Source organism: Papaver somniferum, chromosome 2 (genome assembly GCF_003573695.1).
Source record: "Papaver somniferum cultivar HN1 chromosome 2, ASM357369v1, whole genome shotgun sequence".
NCBI classification, from domain to species: domain Eukaryota; kingdom Viridiplantae; phylum Streptophyta; class Magnoliopsida; order Ranunculales; family Papaveraceae; genus Papaver; species Papaver somniferum.
This window is the reverse complement of record NC_039359.1, coordinates 60,138,549-60,158,034: the sequence shown is the minus strand read 5'-3', so window position 1 is coordinate 60,158,034 and position 19,486 is coordinate 60,138,549.

Genomic DNA, 19,486 nt, shown 5'->3' with positions numbered 1-19,486 from the left:
TCTTGTGCCTTTATATTACTCTTTTTTTCCTAAAAAGAATGACGAAAATTGATAATTGTCCGTGCCTTTTTGTTGTACCCTCCGACGGAGTTCTTTTTCTCTCTAATAAAATAATACTGAGTAATTCAAAATCAATAGTTTCCCGTGTCATTTTGTTACTTTTTTCTTGTAAATAAAATGATAACAAAAATTGATAGTAATCTTTACCTTTTTGTTACTTTTTTTTTCTCTAAATAAATTGACGATAAAAATTGATAGATGCCCGTGTCTTTCGGTCATATTCTCTAGCGTCGCTCTTTTTCTTTTTATAAAACAGTAATAAAAGTTGATAGCCCCGCAGCACAGAGCCTTGGTATAATACCCGCATTGCACTGTAGTTTCTGTGGGATAAAAAGATTATAATTGCTGAATGAAAATAATCTAAGAAAATAATGACCAAAATTAATATTTTTCATTACTTTTGCAATTGTTTTCGAACATTTAGAATCATTGGAGGGATATAAAGATTGTAGGCGTTGGATGGATGAAAATAACTGAAACAAAATAATGATGATGAAGATAGATAGTTGCTCGTATGTTTTTGTTATACCCTCAAAGCAAATTCTTTTCCTACCTAACTACATCATGACAAAAATTGATAGTTAACTACGCCTGTTTGAAAATCCGCCAACTGAGCTAAAGCTCGTCTAATTTCAATATAAAATATTCCACACCATTTTTTTAAACATCGGCTATTCATCTTTGAATATACCACTATGACAGTGATAGTCCATGAATAATACGTGCCCGTTTGATTGAGTTGGTTAGAGGTGGAAAAACATAAATTGAGCACAATAAAGTGCTGTATGCACACTCTTGGTGCCATACTCACATTCCTTCCTTCAGAGACATGTGGCAACGTAGATAAACATTTTGTTTCCATGCCACATAGACGTGCTTAACTTTTTCCTATTATAAATCCCTCACTGTGTGGAAGTAAATCCCACACTGGTATGACAAAGAGAAACGATTTATTATGGTGTTTGATCTCGGAGAAGTACGCATGATTTCCATCGTACATAGTGGAAGTCAATGTAAGCCAAACCAAAGTGCCTCCGAAAGCTCTCGTCACTGATGTTGTTGTTGAGTAAATATAAGTTGGAGTGTATTACGGCTGCGAATTAATCGGTTGCTGATCACTCATTCATAGACTACCGACTGCCAATTGTTATTCATATCCAAGCTCCGTAGACGGCCGCCACCAACCAACACCAGTTTGAGGATATTAAATCCCCACCATTCTTTACTGGACCTTTTATTTCTTTTAGCCACCAGTTACGTGCCAGATCATTCTCTGGCCGTATGTTCACAAATATTAGTTTTTCAAATGGGTTGTATCATGGTCATTATTGGTAGTAGAAATCCATATCAATGAATTTTATAAACCATGTATTATTTGGTTACCCGTAACATCCAGTAAGGTATTCCGGTAATACTTCTCCATTAAATAGCAAGGTTACTCGAGCATCACCTCCTAATCGGGACCATAGATTGCAGGCATTATGGAGTTTATCTGTATTGAACACATTCACGTCAATTTCAGGGTTTTTTTCCACCATAACATGTCAATTTGTTAGCATGAGAATGCAAATAACGTACAGAAGGAAACAATATATATAAAGAAAGAACCTTTTTTTGTGTCACTTATTGGTTCTTTTCTGGATTACCATCCATTGGTTTGCACTTTGCACTGCACTTAGCCTTCGTCTTACTTCCTACAATGCATCATCATCAAAGGTTATAAATAATATAATTATAGAAAAATTATCATGCATACAGCTTTAGTTTTGCCATTAATGGAGAATAACGAATATCATAAGATATTACCACTTGAGAGTGCACATTCCATTGATGATGAGGAATCGGGAAGTTCTGTAGGGTCTGAGTGGCATGAACTTGGAACTTCAAGATTCAGAATTAACTTTTCAATATCAAATACTAACACTTCCTTCATCTTCCATCATTCATTCATAAATCCAACGACAACACATCTTCTTAACCACTGTTTTATCGACATCAAAGTAACCCTCAAATTCCGTCTGATTCCCACACAAAAAAACCTTATAAAAACTCGAGTTACATCAACACCACCTCTCCTTAGAACATTGATGACTGTTCCAGCTCTAGCAGTCGTTTACTTAGAAAGCGATAAAAAAAATTCGTTGATGTTGTTGTATAGGATCTTTAGTTCCTCCACATTATACTCTTCTTGATTATTTTTGCATGGGTATGTTGCAGACATGAAGAAATCCATTGTTCCCTTCCCGTGAAGAGTATGCAAACACTCCTATATCAGTTTTGAATTTTTTTTTGTCAGAATCTTGTAGCACAGGGAAGTTAGGCTTTTTGTGTATCTCTGAGCTCTCTCTTATATTGACTCCAAGAAATCTATATTGAGAAACCTGTTTGCATTCACTTTTGGATTCTTCAGGTTTAGGAAATAGTCTCCTATTATCGGATTCTCCAGGTTTAGGAAATAGTCTCCTATAAAAACTTTGTTTTTTTAGAGTTGCTAGGTCTAGGAAATCAATATTGAGAAACCTTAGCTCAGATGTATACGGTATGATTCCTATTTTTTGGTAATCTATATTTATTTATTTAACTGGACATGAGTTTCGTCCACCCTTACTAAAATACAGTTATATAGGTGTAAATACAGTGTAACTAAATAATTCAAGTATTATCGAACTTTTTTTTTCCAACACCCTTACTAACACAGTTAAGTATTTGATGTATTTAAATTGTAACAAAAATTTAATTATTACAACCAATAGAGTTATGTCAAGTGTCCTCATCATAGTTTCTGCATTACAAAAGGCCTTTCTAGACCAATAAAAAGCCAGAGTTTCATCACCGTTTAATATGAGAGCTTTATTTGTCAAGGCCTTTTAAGAGTGAAGATTCTAGTGTTCAAATATCCTTAGATATTCATAGATCATACATCTGCTTCTGGACTCAACCAGAAAAACGGCCTTAGTGCATGAGACTGAAATCAATAAGATTAATAGCTCAAAACTACAGACCAATTGGTTAAAAGCAATCTCTGTTTCAAAAATTTTTACTGAAATAATCACCATGAGATTAAGTAATTTTTGATGAAATTATGGTAGTTCGGATTGAAAATCACAATTCAATAATGTTTCTACAATTCGTTTCTACAATTCATTGTTAAACAATTCTTAAGAGAGAATGAATCTAGAAAAACTTGAAATAAAAATCTCTCTCTCTCTCAGATTTTCGCCTAAGAGATTTTCTTTATATCTTGACTTTCTACAGACGAGAAACTCACACACACGCCATTCACAGGACAAAACAGAAAATAACTGGCACATGTGTAGGGGAAAAAATTTGCTCTCGCAGTGGGAGAGCCTATTTGAATTAGCAACTTCTTGGTTGTTGGATCTAGAAGATATGACGACACCTAACTCCGAGTTAACTCCTATATTTCACGCTGAATATTTGGTCAAAGTGAATTTCACACCGAGTATTTTATCAAAGTGAAAACTCTTTCGATCATAGATAGGGTTCAGTCATATTATTTGCTTCGCACAGAATGACTTTTAAGAATCACCCAATATTTCATTCTTGGCATAAAACAACCAACTAAAATCCCTTCATTTGCTTCCATTAGTGTATTCATGCTAAGCATGTCGGTTTTAGTACTAAGCATAATGGTGATGATGGTCTTGCTCTCTTTATAAGGTTTCTACTAAGCATAATGGTACTAAGGTTTGTTTTGATTTTTCCTGTTTCTGTGTATGGATAAAAATTTAATCAATCAAGGCTTATAATCAGTAATAACTAATGATTCATTTTGTGAAGATTGTATAAAAAATCAAAGCTTTTCAATTATTATTATCCTGATTTTCCCTCCCATATCCAGCTACACCACTAGTCAACTTGAATCTATGACTTCCGTTTCCTCATCAACCAAGAATAACGAAGAACAACTTCATCATCTCATTTGTATCTTAATTGCAAATTTTATAATCATTCATAGTTAAGTTATTATCATCACCATTAGCAACAAACATGCACACCGACATCAATACCACAACAGCCATCCACACCATTCACAACAGCATCAAGCTGGAGTAATTTTCAGAATTCCCAAGAAAATACGGGTTATTTATCTCATGGAGACGACAAATAATGGCAGAGATGCGTAGTATTATCGTGCTTAGGAATGGAAACCAGATTTCCGTATACGAACAAATCAAATATTGGACACTAACGGGAGTTAACTCGATGTTAGATGATGTCACATCTTGTTAAATCTAACGGTCATAAATATGCTAATCAGGATGATCAGGATCAACAATGCCAGCAGGCTGTTGCATATAAACCTCTTTCTTGAGATCACCACGTAAAAAAGAATTGCTAATGTCTAATTGATAAATAGATCACTCAAACTGCACTACAAGAAAGAAAATTAACCTGATAGTTGTGTAGGTTTAGTAACAGGGCAAGAGACAAATCAACGCCTTGTTGATGAAACCCCTTGGCAACTAACCTAGACTTTTGTTTGTTTATAGAACCGTGTGCTTTATGTTAGACTCGAAAACCCATTTGAACCCCACTACATTTTGATCAGCAGAAGGTGGCACTAATGACCAAGTGCAAACTTTATTAGCTTGACTAAAACAAATAGGTATAGGAGCTGAAGTACCACTTAGAAAACCCTTTAGTAAAATATATTTAGAGGTATAGTAAGATTCTGGTTTGAACACTCCCATTCTAGCTCTAATAATCATTTTGTGTGCATTAGTTAGTACAACATGATCAAGTGCAAGGGAGGAAGATACAGAGCTAGTTACAAGGGAGATATGTGATGCAGGAGCATTAGATGAGGACTCAACATGCAGAGAAGGTGTAGGATTAGCACCAGATACATGTGAAAGAGAAGAATATGAAATCTCAGGAGAAGTAGACTTCTTAAGAGATAAAAACTCATCTGAAAGTATAGGACATGTAGTTGAAAGACACAAATCTTTAAAAGGTATTTGAGGGTGAAAACGGTTTCTGCTGATTTCGGTAATTTCGGGTGTGTGGGTGAGAAACGAGCCTAAACCCTAAACAATGTACTGCAAGGGAGTACTTTAGATTCAAGAGATCAATCTGTACAAATCCGGCCTAAACCAAGAAATGGTCGTTCCATACTTGCTTCGGTCACAAAGAGGAGGAGAAGGGTTAGTTTGGGGAAGGAAGCGAAGAGAGTGTTGAGACCAGAATAGTTGATCCTGGAAGACTAGTTTTTTTGTGACTTGCATCAGAAAGTGGGAAGCTAACAGATAGGAAAGCTAGCAAATGTTTTCTGATTGTTGTATGCTCCTGACCAGAACCTGCTGTTCGGTGGAAATAGGTAACACCTATTTATACAAGTCGAAGTGAAACGTACTCTGGTCTCGTAAGAAATGGAAAACAGATGAGTCAATGGGAGGAGGTGGTAACCGGTAACGCTTGGAATTGATGTTCCATAAAAGAAAGCGTTTTACCATTACTCCCTGTATTTACTAATCGCCTCATCCTTATGACAATGTCTTGTAACGGGCATAGTGTACGCCGCACGCTGTAAACCGCCAAACCAATACCCAATGAGCATCCCTCAGTTTGTGACATGTGTTGATGTGTCGAGTGTTTTCGTGGAAAACATGTAGCATGTTGCTGTTTTTTGGCAAGTTGAGCTTGGGAGACTTGCCGGCTCGGTGGTGACCTTCGACGGTCGAGATTTTGCATCATGAGAGGAAGGGTATCCGTTGATTATTGCAACCTTTCGTTTGGTAGCCAGTGGCATGAAAGCATGGCCGGCATGGCTTTAATATGGCCTAGTTTAGGCGTGGCCAAAAGCTAGGGTTTTGGCATTGTTTGGGTGCGACCAAAACTAAGGCTTGGCGTCGAGCCAAAAGGTTTTCCTGCGTTAGCTGGTAACCTTGGACGGCTACGTTCTGCGCCTTAGATGGAAATGTGGACGTCGATTGTTGCAAGCCTTCTTTTTGGAAGCAGTGAAGGGAAGGTAGACATGGTATGGTTTAGGCGCAGCAAGGTGGATGGAACGGCATGCCATTGGCACATGTGGCATGGTCGGCATGCCTTGGCGCGGTATAGGCGTGGCCAAAACTAGGGTTTTGGCGTTGGGCCAAAGGTTACCATGCATTTGGTTGGTGACCTTGGACGGATAAGATTTGCATCTAACATGGAAGGGTGGCCGTTGATTGTCGCACGCCTTCGTTTTGGCAGCCGTGAGGGGAAGGCCGGCATGGTATGGTTTAGGCGCGGCAAGGTGGCTAGTACAGCATGCGATTGGCACATGTGGCATGGTTGGCATGCCTTGGAGCGATTTAGGCATGGCCAAAACTAGGGTATTGGCGTTGGACCAAAGGTTACCATGCGTTGGTTAGTGACCTTGGACGGTTAAGATTTGCATCTAAGATGGAAGGGTGGCCATTGATTGTCGCACGCCTTCGTTTTGGCAGCGAGCGGCATGTAGCGGGGCCGGCATGGCTTTGGCATGGAATTGTGGCTGGCATGGTTTGTCATTGGCACGGTGGCGCGGCTGGCATGGTTGGAACGGCGTGCCATTGGCACATGTGGTGCGGCTGGCATGGTTGGCATGCCTTGGCTCGGAGACATGGCTGGCATGGTTTGCCATTGGCACGGTGGTGCGGCTGGCATGGTTACTAAGGGTTCTACCTTGGAACATGACACATATATATGTAAAAAAAAAGGTACCCTGGTAATTCTTACGTAGGCGTGTTGAATGATTCAATAAATTCGCTAGTGGTCCTAGTGACGTCATGTCAAATGTAAGGTTTTACGATTTTAACCCTTAGCTAAAACCCACCATCAACATTAAGTCCCATGCTTAGCTCGGAACAGGAGCATTGTTGCGAGGTAAGCATAAGATGGTGATAGGCGAGGACAAAATCGAAATGACAAGTCGTGAAAAGATGGTCAAGAAGACCCGACTAACCTTTTTCGAGAGGTAAGGAGAGTTCGTGATTCTCGTGTTGGCGTCCTTGCATATATTCTACTTGTGGTGTTGCTTGCTAGACCGTGAAGTGGTGGGATGTAGATTTTCGGCTTGGAATGGGAGCCGGAGGCGTTCGTCGGCTTGGAATGGAGGAAACTGGCTTCGGTCAGCGGAATTGTGGAAACTGTGTTCAGTCCGAAAAATGGTGTGAACTGGTTTCAGAACTTCGGCTAACAAACGATGGTGATGAAGCTGGAACTTTGGTTATCAAATGGTAGTGATAGCGCCTGGAAACTTTGTCGAAATCAGGGTTTGGGATGTCGAAACCCTAATTAGCGCTCCTTACTAAAATCATTGTACAATTCTCATATGAACTTGTATTTTGACGGTCCGCCCCTCCATTTGAACGGAAAAGAATTTCCTATCTCTTATCACGGGAATATTTAGGTTTTGAGATCGTTTAGGAGGTGAAAACGTCCCGACAGTGAAACTCAGGAAGAATTCAGGAGGGATGTTGCGGGACTGGGTTGCATAGTCGCGCCGAGTCATCTGTTCCCGTTCATGGATCAAGAAGGGAACTTTATTCTGTGCAAAACTCTAGAAACTCCGTCCGTATGAAAAGAGGTATTGACCTTCTTCTTTTTTTTGTTGCTCGTTTGTATCCGCGCTTTCGTCTGCAGTGTCTCTCCAGTGGATTCCAAAATTTACCAAACTTCATTGCATTATTGGGACGGATGGATGGAATATATGCTCGGAAACGATCATGTCAGGGTTAATCTTGGAGATTGTGGTTGAGGTGTCGGTCCATCCTCGGTTTTAGTTTGTTCAGTGCCTGGACCTTCTGATCGTGATGATGATGTGCTGTGAATGCTTGTATGGTCGAAAACTTCTGGCGCCCCCGGATGAAATACGGAGACGTTCCGTTGCCGATGTGCTACTATCAAGTCTTCCAGGATTTTGTTCCAAGCGACATCCTTCGAACCATCTTCTGAATCTTGGACTATCGTATGGAATGAGATATGGTAAGAAGTCCCCAGTTGTACTTCGGTTTGATCCGATGGCATGGATGAATATGTGAATGTATCTTTGTGGCGTGCTCTTGAAGTCTAAGGTGTACATGTACGGCTTCGTGTTGAGAAATTCTTACGTCTCATGAAACTTCGACAATGATAATGTTGAAATCAGAAATAACCTGGTTGAGAGGAGTGAAAGCGTCTCATGCTGGTAGTCCCCATGTGTATCATATTTTCATTGCATCGCCTTGAATCCACGTCCACGTGATTAGATACAAGCTTATCGTACTCTTCTGGATGTGACGCTGGGATGCTCAGGATATCGCATGGACGAAATGTTCTGGATAGCGAAGATGTAGGAATGAGAGAGTTATGTTGTTTATCATGGAACCCTTTGTTTCTTCAAGAAAATGTTTCAGCCGCGTCTCTGGAGTTATCTCATGAGTCATTGATGGTCGTCGATGGACTGCGAAGAAAAGTCCCCGGTCGCATTTTTCTTCAGTTTCTGAAGTTTTTTTCCTCTGAGCAGGCTTCGGATCCTCCGCGGCCTCGTAAAGTGTTGAAGGCGTCTTCTAGACAGAGAGGTGATGATATTCTTGCGCTGCACCCTTGAAGAGTAGATGACCTTGTTGCGGCTATGGCATTTTGGTTGACTGTGTCTTCTGAGCTTTGAAAGTGAAGGGATTCCGTGTATATCCTCAGTCATCAAGTATGGTTTACATATTTCCATCTTTGTAGTGATTGCTGCCATGGTGAAGCTCTGGATGGTATCAACAAATGAGCAGCAACAATTCTTGGTAGCAGATGTAATAAGAAGAGACTACATTGTCGTGGTAACAAAGTAGGTTGGATGGAATTGTATGGTTTGGCTATGATCATGATCTTTGACATCGGGAGCGTGGTGGTACGATCCTTTGCAGGAAGAAGCATCGTTGAAGCAGCTTCGTATCTTGGAGAAGATGTTGAAACTTAAGAAGCCGAACGTTGAAGCCTTGTCTTCAGATCCTGGAGAAGCTTATGGAGAGAATGCTGAAACGGAGCGGCTGCTGAAGCGAGCGTTGAAGCGAAACGGCTGTCAGAGTGATCGTTGAAGCGAAGTCGCTGCTGGAGGATGTTGAAGCGGAGCGGCTGCGTTAATCAGTATGTTGTCAAACTGTACACTCTTCAAGCGAACAATGGTTAGGAGTCCCCAGTTCCATCTAGCAATCGTGTTTTCCAGGAGAGGTTGGGGTTTGGGAACGGATTCTCTGGTTGGAAACAGCCGCTTCCCTGATGCAGTGCGGTTGAGGGCTGCAAATATGCGTTGACGTTGCGCCTTCGGGAAATATAGAAACTCACATAAATGTTTCATCATATACTACACGATTCTGCGGGCGAAGTCCCCAGAAATCATTCATCTCCTGACAGGGAAAAGAGTCTTTGTGAACTCAGGGGGGTTGCTGATTTTTCTTTGCTTCGATTTTGGAGAAGTCGTTCCTGATCTTTTCGTGTAATGATATTAGATTGCTGATTCCCTTCTACTGGCCGTTCAAGCGCAAGGATGCAATCTGCTGGCGCAGGGAAGATGCAAGCTGCTGTAAAGATGCAAGTTGTTAGCGCTGGAAAGGATGCAAGCTGCTGGCGCTGGAAAGATGCAAGCTGTTGTAAAGATGCAAGATGTTAGCGCTGGAAGGATGCAAGCTGCTGGCGCTGGAAATATGCAAGTTTTTAGCGTTGGAAAAGATACAAGCTGCTGGCGCTGGATAAATGCAAGCTGTTAAAGATACAAGTTGTTAGCGCTGGAAGGATGCAAGATGCTGGCGCAGGAAAGATGCATGTTGTTAGCGCTGGATCGGCTTGGAATGAGCGCTGGCTTGGCGTGGACACTGGCTTGTATTTGGTATGGCGCGGACTCTCGGCCGGGCATGGCGCGGACGGTTGGCTTGGCACGGCGCTGGCTTTGCGTGGCGCGGACTTGTTCTTGCGGGACCAGTTGCCTCTTTCCATAGTAACTCAAATAGGAAATCATTTCCTTATTCAAATTCCAAAAGTGTTATGCGTATGAAAGGGGTTGGCTCTCCTTTTTATCTCGTATCTTTGTTCTCACATCCTGGTGTTAGCGGTAGCGTGGTAGCAATAAAGTGGGCAAGCATATTCCAACTATTTACTCCAGCGTTTCTCTTTCAATTTGTTTTCTTGTTTTCTTGTGTTGGTGCAAACCCTATCCATAGGTATGCCATCCATAAATCTGTAGAAATATTGTTCTTCTGAACTGGTGTAAACCCTAACCGTGGGTATGCCTTTCATAAACTTGTAGAAACACTTCGTCGTAAACAATTCCTCTTCGAATATCACTGTAGTAACGTCGGCTACCTCATGAATAGTGACGGTTAATCATTATTATGCAAATTAGGAACGTACAGGTAGGTGAATGTTTTTTTTTTTTTGAAGGCAAACAAAGCGCTTGGTTTATGGTTTTGATTTTCTGGATTTTTGGGTTGATAGACAAGTATTACCCCTGAGGGTTTTGGATTATTATTTGGAATGAACTATTTTAGAATATTGATGTTTTTGGTTATGAATATAAGTGGCATGAGTACCCCAGTAAAGTCATGGAATTTTAAATGTTTTGCGATAGTAGAAAGCATGAAACACGGTAAAAACATGGCTATCGGTTTTCTCTCTCCCCTGTGAAGATTTGAAGTAGTAGGCCATGTATTTTGTCTAGCAAGACTTAATCGGTTTTTCAGATCTCCTGATGAAGAGGAATCTCCCGGGTGTAAGATCGAGTTTTGTGGGAAGCACCGCCGTGACTGTGGAAAGTCCCCAGTCATCCCTTGTCGTGTCATGACTGGTAACCGGGCCGTCTGGTAACTGAGTCGTCGATCCCTGGGCGGGTCGTTTTGATTCTACCATCTTGACGTCTGGGTCGAAATATGAGATCGAGGATTGAAAGTTGACATTGTAACTAAAAGATCAATCTCCCGTTGTGGTCGCCAATTGTTTGAGGGTGAAAACGGTTTCTGCTAATTTCGGTAATTTCGGGGGTGTGGGTGAGAAACGAGTCTAAACCATAAACATTATACTTCAAGGGAGTACTTTAGATTCAACAGATCAATTTGTATAAATCCGGCCTAAACCAAGAAATGGTCGTTCCGGACTTGCTTCAGTCACAAAGAGGAGGAGAAGGGTTGGTTTTTGGGAGGGAAGCGAAGAGAGTGTTGAGACCAGAATAGTTGATCCTGGAAGAGTATTTTTTTTGTGACTTGCAACAGAAAGTAGGAAGCTAACAGATGGGAAAGCTAGAAAACGTTTTCTGAGTGTTGTATGCTCTTGACCAGAACTTGTTGTTCGGCGGAAATAGGTAAGACCTATTTATACAAGTCGAAGCGAAACGTACTCTGGTCTCGTAAGAAATGGAAAACGGATGAGTAAATGAATTTATGTTCCATAAAAGAAAGTGTTTTACCATTACTCCATGTATTTACTAACCGCCTCATCCTTATGACACTGTCTTGTAACGGGCGTAGTGTACGCCGCACGTTGTAAACCGCCAAACCAATACCCAATGAGCATCCCTCAGTTTGTGACATGTGTTGATGTCTCGAGTGTTTTCATGGAAAACATGTAGCATGTTGTTGTTGTTTGGCAAGTTGAGCTTGGGAGACTTTCCGGCTCGGTGGTGACCTTCGACGGTTGATATTTTGCATCTTGAGAGGAAGGGTAGCCGTTGATTATTGCAACCCTTCGTTTGGTAGCCAGTGGCATGAAAGCATGGCCGGCATGGCTTTAATATGGCCTCGTTTAGGCATGGCCAAAAGCTAGGGTTTTGGCATTGTTTGGGCGCGACCAAAACTAGGGTTTGGCGTCAAGCCAAAAGGTTTCCCTGCGTTAGCTGGTAACCTTGGACGGCTAAGTCTGCGTCTTAGATGGAAATGTGGACGTCGATTGTTGCAATCCTTCTTTTTGGAAGCATTGAAGGGAAGGTAGACATGGTATGGTTTAGGCGCAGCAAGGTGGATGGAACGGCATGCCATTGGCACATGTGGCATGGTCGGCATGCCTTGGCGCGGTTTAGGCTTGGCAAAAACTAGGGTTTTGGCGTTGGGCCAAAGGTTACCATGCGTTGGTTGGTGACCTTGGACGGCTAAGATTTGCATCTAAGATGAAAGGGTGATTGTTGATTGTCGCACGCCTTCGTTTTGGCAGCCGTGAGGGGAAGGCCGGCATGGTATGGTTTAGGCGCGGCAAGGTGGCTGGCCCGGCATGCCATTGGCAGATGTGGCATGGTCGGCATGCCTTGGTGCGGTTTAGGCGTAGCCAAAACTAGGGTTTTGGCGTTGGTCCAAAGGTTACCATGCGTTGGTTGGTGACCTTGGACGGTTAAGATTTGCATCTAAGATGGAAGGGTGGTCGTTGATTGTCGCATGCCTTCGTTTTGGCAGCCGTGAAGGGAAGGCCGGCATGGTATGGTTTAGGCGCGGCAAGGTGGCTGGCACGGCATGCCATTGGCACATGTGGCATGGTCGGCATGCCATAGCGCGGTTTAGGCGTGGCCAAAACTAGGGTTTTGGCGTTGGGCCAAAGGTTACCATGCGTTGGTTGGTGACCTTGGACGGTTAAGATTTTCATCTAAGATGGGAGGGTGTCCATTGATTGTCTCATGCCTTCGTTGTGGCAGCCGTGAGGGGAAGGCCGGCATGGTATGGTTTAGGCGCGGCAAGGTGGCTAGCACGGCATGCTATTGGCACATGTGGCATGGTTGGCATGTCACTTGGCGCGATTTAGGCGTGGCCAAAACTAGGGTATTGGCGTTGGACCAAAGGTTACCATGCGTTGGTTGGTGACATTGGACGGTTAAGATATGCATCTAAGATGGAAGGGTGGCCATTGATTGTCGCACGCCTTCGTTTTGGCAGCGAGCGGCATGTAGCGGGGTCGGCATGGCTTTGGCATGGAATTGTGGCTGGCATGGTTTTCCATTGGCACGGTGGCGCGGCTGGCATGGTTGAAATGCCTTGGCGCGGAGGTGTGGCTGGAACGGCGTGCCATTGGCACATGTGGTGCGGATGGCATTGTTTGCATGCCTTGGCGCGGAGACATGGCTGGCATGGTTTGCCATTGGAACGGTGGTGCGGCTGGAATGGTTACCATGCTTCGGCGCGGAGACGTGGCTCGCATGTTTTGTCATTGGCACGGTGGTGCGGATGGCATGGTTGGCATGCCTTGGCGCAGAGACATTCCTGGCATGGTTTGTCATTGGCACGGTGGTGCGGCTGGCATGGTTGACATGCCTTGGCGCGGAGATGTGGCTGGCACGGCTTGTCATTGGCACGGTGGCGCGGCTGGCATGGTTAGCATGCTTTTGCGCGGAGACGTGGCTGGATTGGTTTTCCATTGGCACGGTGGTGCAGCTGGCATGTTGGCATGACTTGGTGCAGAGATGTCGCTGGCAAGGCGGCGCGGCTGGCATGGTTGGCATGCTTTGTCGCGGAGATGTGGCTGGCATGGTTTGCCATTGGCACGATGGTGCGGCTGGCATGGTTGGCATGCCTTGGCGCGGAGATGTGGCTGGCACGGCATGCCATTGGCACATGCGGCTGGCATGGTTGGCATGCCTTGGCGCGGAGACGTGGCTGGCATGGTTGGCATGCCTTGGCGCGGAGACGTGGCTGGCATGGTTTTTCATTGGCACGGTGGTGTAAGAATTTAGGGTTTGGTGTACGAAGGTGATGTCAGTCAATACTAAGGGTTCTACCGTGGAACATGACACATATATATGTAAAAAAAAAAAGGTACCCTGGTAATTCTTACGTAGGCGTGTTGAATGATTCAATAAATTCGCTAGTGGTCCTAGGTACGTCATGTCAGATGTAAGGTTTTACGATTTTAACCCTTAGCTAAAACCAACCATCAACATTAAGTCCCCTGCTTATCTCGGAACATGAGCATTGTTGCGAGGTAAGCATAAGATGGTGATAGGCGAGCATTTCTAAGAGGTAAGCATAAAGTCTTGAAGGCGTCTTCTAGACAGAGAGGTGATGATATTCTTGCGCTGCACCCTTGAAGAGTAGATGACCTTGTTGCGGCTATGGCATTTTGGTTGACTGTGTCTTCTGATCTTTGACAGTGAAGGGATTCCGTGTATATCCTCAGTCCTCAAGTATGGTTTACATATTTCCATCTTTGTAGTGATTGCTGCTATGGTGAAGCTCTAGATGGTATCAACAAATGAGCGGCAACAATTCTTGGTAGCAGTTGTAATAAGAAGAGACTACATTTTCGTGGTAAAAAAGTAGGTTGGATGGAATTGTATGGGAATCCGTGGAAGTAAAAGGATTGGCTAGATGCGTAAGCGAGCAAACTTTCCATGACTACGAAGATTGGTTGGCTATGATCATGATCTTTGACATGGGGAGCGTGGTGGTACGATCCTTTGCAGGAAGAAGCATCGTTGAAGCAGCTTCGTCTCTTGGAGAAGATGTTGAAACTTAAGAAGCCGAACGCTGAAGCCTCGTGTTCAGATCCTGGAAAAGCTTATGGAGAGAACGCTGAAACGGAGCGGCTGCTGAAGCGAGCGTTGAAGCGAAACGGCTGTCAGAGTGATCGTTGAAGCGAAGTCTCTGCTGGAGGATGTTGAAGCGGAGCGGCTGCGTTAATCACTGTGTTGTCAAACTGGACACTCTTCAAGCGAACAATGGTTAGGAGTCCCCAGTTCCATCTAGCAATCGTGCTTTCCAGGAGAGGTTGGGGTTTGGGAACGGATTCTCTGGTTGGAAACAGCTGCTTCCCTGATGCAGTGCGGTTGAGGGCTGCAAATATGCCTTGACGTTGCGCCTTGGGAAAAAATAGAATCTCACATAAATGTTTCATCATAGACTGCACTATTTTGCGGGCGAAGTCCCCAGAAATCATGCATCTCCTGACAGGGAAAAGAGTCTTTGTGTACTTAGGGGGGTTGCTGATTTTTCTTTGCTTCGATTTTGGAGAAGTCGTTCCTGATCTTTTCGTGTAATGATATTAGATTGCTGATTCCCTTCTACTGGTCGTTCAAGCGCAAGGATGCAATCTGCTGGCGCAGGGAAGATGCAAGCTGCTGTAAAGATGCAAGTTGTTAGCGCTGGAAAGGATGCAATCTGCTGGCGCAGGGAAGATGCAAGCTGTTGTAAAGATGCAAGATGTTAGCGCTGGAAGGATGCAAGCTGCTGGCGCTGGAAAGATGCAAGTTGTTAGCGCTGGAAAAGATACAAGCTGTTGGCGCTGGATAAATGCAAGCTGTTGTAAAGATACAAGTTGTTAGCGCTGGAAGGATGCAAAATGCTGGCGCAGGAAAGATGCAAGTTGTTAGCGCTGGATCGGCTTGGAATCGGCGCTGGCTTGGCGTGGACGCTGGCTTGGATTTGGTATGGCGCGGACTCTCGGCCGGGCATGGCGCGGACTGTTGGCTTGGCACGGCGCTGGCTTGGCGTGGCGCGGACTTTTTCTTGCGGGACCAGTTGCCTCTTTCCATAGTAACTCCAATAGGAAATCATTTCCTTATTCAAATTCCAAAAGTGTTATGCGTATGAAAGGGGTTGGCTCTCCTTTTTATCTCGTATCTTTGTTCTCACATCCTGGTGTTAGCGGTAGCACGGTAGGAATAAAGTGGGCAAGCATATTCCAACTATGTACTCCAGCGTTTCTCTTTCAATTTGTTTTCTTGTGTTCGTGCAAACCCTAGCCATAGGTATGCCTACCATAAATCTGTAGAAATATTGTTCTTCTGAACTGGTGTAAACCCTAACCCTTTCATAAACTTGTAGAAACACTTCGTCGTAAACAATTCCTCTTTGAATATCACTGTAGTAACGTCGGCTACCTCATGAATAGTGACGGTTAATCATTATTATGCAAAGTAGGCACGTACGGGTAGGTGACTGTTTTTTTTTTTTTTTAGGCAAACAAAGTGCTTGGTTTATGGTTTTGATTTTCTGGATTTTTGGGTTGATAGACAAGTATTACACCTGAGGGTTTTGGATTATTATTTGGAATGAACTATTTTAGAATATTGATGTTTTTGGTTATGAATATAAGTGGCATGAGTACCCCAGGAAAGTCATGGAATTTTAAATGTTGTGCGATAGTAGAAAGCATGAAACACGGGAAAAATATGGCTATCGGTTTTCTATCTCCCCTGTGAAGATTTGAAGTAGTAGGCCATGTATTTTGTCTAGAAAGACTAAATCGGTTTTTCGGATATCCTGATGAAGAGGAATCTCCCGGGTGTAAGACCGAGTTTTGTGGGAAGCACCGCCGTGACTGTGGAAAGTCCCCAGTCATCCCTTGTCGTGTCATGACTGGTAACCGGGTCGTCTGGTAACTGAGTCGTCGATCCCTGGGCGGGTCGTTTTGATTCTACCATCCTGACGTCTGGGTCGAAATATGAGATCGAGGATTGAAAGTTGACATTGCAAGGGAGTACTTTAAGATTCAAGAGATCAATCTGTACAAATCCGTCATAAACCAAGAAATGGTCGTTCCGGACTTGCTTCATTCACAAAGAGGAGGAGAAGGGTTGGTTTTGGTGAGGGAAGCGAAGAGAGTGTTGAGACCAGAATAGTTGATCCTGGAAGAGTAGTTGTTTTGTGACTTGCATCAGAAAGTGGGAAGTTAACTGATGGGAAAGCTAGAAAACGTTTTCTGAGTGTTGTATGCTCTTGACCAGAACTTGTTGTTCGGCGGAAATAGGTAAGACCTATTTATACAAGTCGAAGCGAAACGTACTCTGGTCTCGTAAGAAATGGAAAACGGGTGAGTAAATGAATTTATGTTCCATAAAAGAAAGTGTTTTACCATTACTCCCTGTATTTACTAACCGCCTCATCCTTATGACACTGTCTTGTAACGGGCGTAGTGTACGCTGCACGTTGTAAACCGCCAAACCAATACCCAATGAGCATCCCTCAGTTTGTGACATGTGTTGATGTCTCGAGTGTTTTCGTGGAAAACACGTAACATGTTGTTGTTGTTTGGCAAGTTGAGCTTGGGAGACTTGCCGGATCGGTGGTGACCTTCGACGGTTGATATTTTGCATCTTGAGAGGAAGGGTAGACGTTGATTATTGCAACCCTTCGTTTGGTATCCAGTGGCATGAAAGCATGGCCGGCATGGCTTTAATATGGCCTCGTTTAGGCGTGGCCAAAAGCTAGGGTTTTGGCATTGTTTGGGCGCAACCAAAACTAGGTTTTGGCGTCAAGCCAAAAGGTTTCCCTGCGTTAGCTGGTAACCTTGGACGGCTAAGTCTGCGTCTTAGATGGAAATGTGAACGTCGATTGTTGCAAGCCTTCTTTTTGGAAGCAGTGAAGGGAAGGTAGACATGGTATGGTTTAGGCGCAGCAAGGTGGCTGGAACGGCATGCCATTGGCACATGTGGCATGGTCGGCATGCCTTGGTGCGGTTTAGGTGTGGCCAAAACTAGGGTTTTGGCGTTGGGACAAAGATTACCATGCGTTGGTTGGTGACCTTGGACGGCTAAGATTTTCATCTAAGAAGGAAGGGTGATCGTTGATTGTCGCACGCCTTCGTTTTGGCATCCGTGAGGGGAAGGCCGACATGGTATGGTCTAGGCGCGGAAAGGTGGCTGGCCCGGCATGCCATTGGCACATGTAGCATGGTCGGCATGCCTTGGTGCGGTTTAGGCGTGGCCAAAACTAGGGTTTTGGCGTTGGGCCAAAGGTTACCATGCGTTGGTTGGTGACCTTGGACGGTTAAGATTTGCATCTAAGATGGAAGGGTGGTCGTTGATTGTCGCACGCCTTCGTTTTGGCAGCCGTGAAGGGAGGGCCGGCATGGTATGGTTTAGGCGCGGCAAGGTGGCTGGCACGGCATGCCATTGGCACATGTGGCATGGTCGGCATGCCTTAGCGCGGTTAGGCGTGGCCAAAACTAGGGTTTTGGCGTTGGGCCAAAGGTTACCATGCGTTGGTTGGTGACCTTGGACGGTTAAGATTTTCATCTAAGATGGGAGGGTGGCCATTGATTGTCTCATGCCTTCGTTTTGGCAGCCGTGAGGGGAAGGCCCGCATGGTATGGTGTAGGCGCGGCAAGGTGGATGGCACGGCATGTCATTGGCACATGTGGCATGGTCGGCATGCCTTGGCGCGGTTTAGGCGTGGCCAAAACTAGGGCTTTGGCGTTGGGACAAAGGTTACCATGCATTGGTTAGAGACCTTGGACGGCTAAGATTTGCATCTAAGATGGAAGGGTGGTCGTTGATTATCGCACGCCTTCGTTTTGGCATCCGTGACGGGAAGGCCGGCATGGTATTGTTTAGGCGCGTCAAGGTGGCTGGCACGGCATGCCATTGGCACATGTGGCATGGTCGGCATGCCTTGGTGCGGTATAGGCGTTGGTCCAAAGGTTACCACGCGTTGGTTGGTGACCTTGGACGGTTAAGATTTGCATCTAAGATGGAAGGGTGGCCATTGATTGTTGCACGTCTTCGTTTTGGCAGCCAGCGGCATGTAGTGGGGTCGGCATGGCTTTGGCATGGAATCATGGCTGGCATGGTTTGCCATTGGCACGGTGGCGCAGCTTGCATGGTTGGCATGCCTTGGCACGGAGGTGTGGATGGAACGGCATGCCATTGGCACATGTGGTGCGGCTAGCATGGTTGGCATGCCTTGGCGCAGAGACGTGGCTGGCATGGTTTTCCATTGTCACGGTGGCGCGGCTGGCATGGTTGACATCCTTTGGCGCAGAGACGTGGCTGGCATGGTTTTCCATTAGCACGGTGGTGCGGCTGGCATGTTTGGCATGCCTTGGCGCGGAGACGTGGCTGGCATGGTTTGCTATTGGCACGGTGGTGCGGCTGGCATGGTTGACATGCCTTGGCACGGAGATGTGGCTGGCACGGCTTGCCATTGGCACGGTGGCGCGGAGACGTGGCTGGCATGGTTTATCATTGACACGGTGGTGCGGCTGGCATGGTTGGCATGACTTGGTGCGGAGATGTGGCTGGAACGGCGGCGCGGCTGGCATGGTTGACATGCTTTGGCGCGGAGACGTGGCTGGCATTGTTTGCCATTGGCACGGTGGTGCGGCTGGCATGGTTGGCATGCCTTGGCGCGGAGATGTGGCTGGCCCGGCATTCCATTAGCACATGCAGCTGGCATGGTTGACATGCCTTGGCGCGGAGACGTGTCTGGCATGGTTTTCCATTGGCACGGTGGTGCGGCTGGCATGGTTGGCATGCCTTGGCGCGGAGATGTGGCTGGCCCGGCATTCCATTGGCACATGCAGCTGGCATGGTTGACATTCCTTGGCGCGGAGACGTGTCTGGCATGGTTTTCCATTGGCACGATGGTGCGGCTGGCATGGTTGGCATGCCTTGGTGCGGGGACGTGGCTGGCATGGTTTTCCATTGGCACGGTGGTGTAAGAATTTAGGGTTTGGTGTACGAAGGTGATGTCGGTCAATACTAAGGGTTCTACCGTGGAACATGACA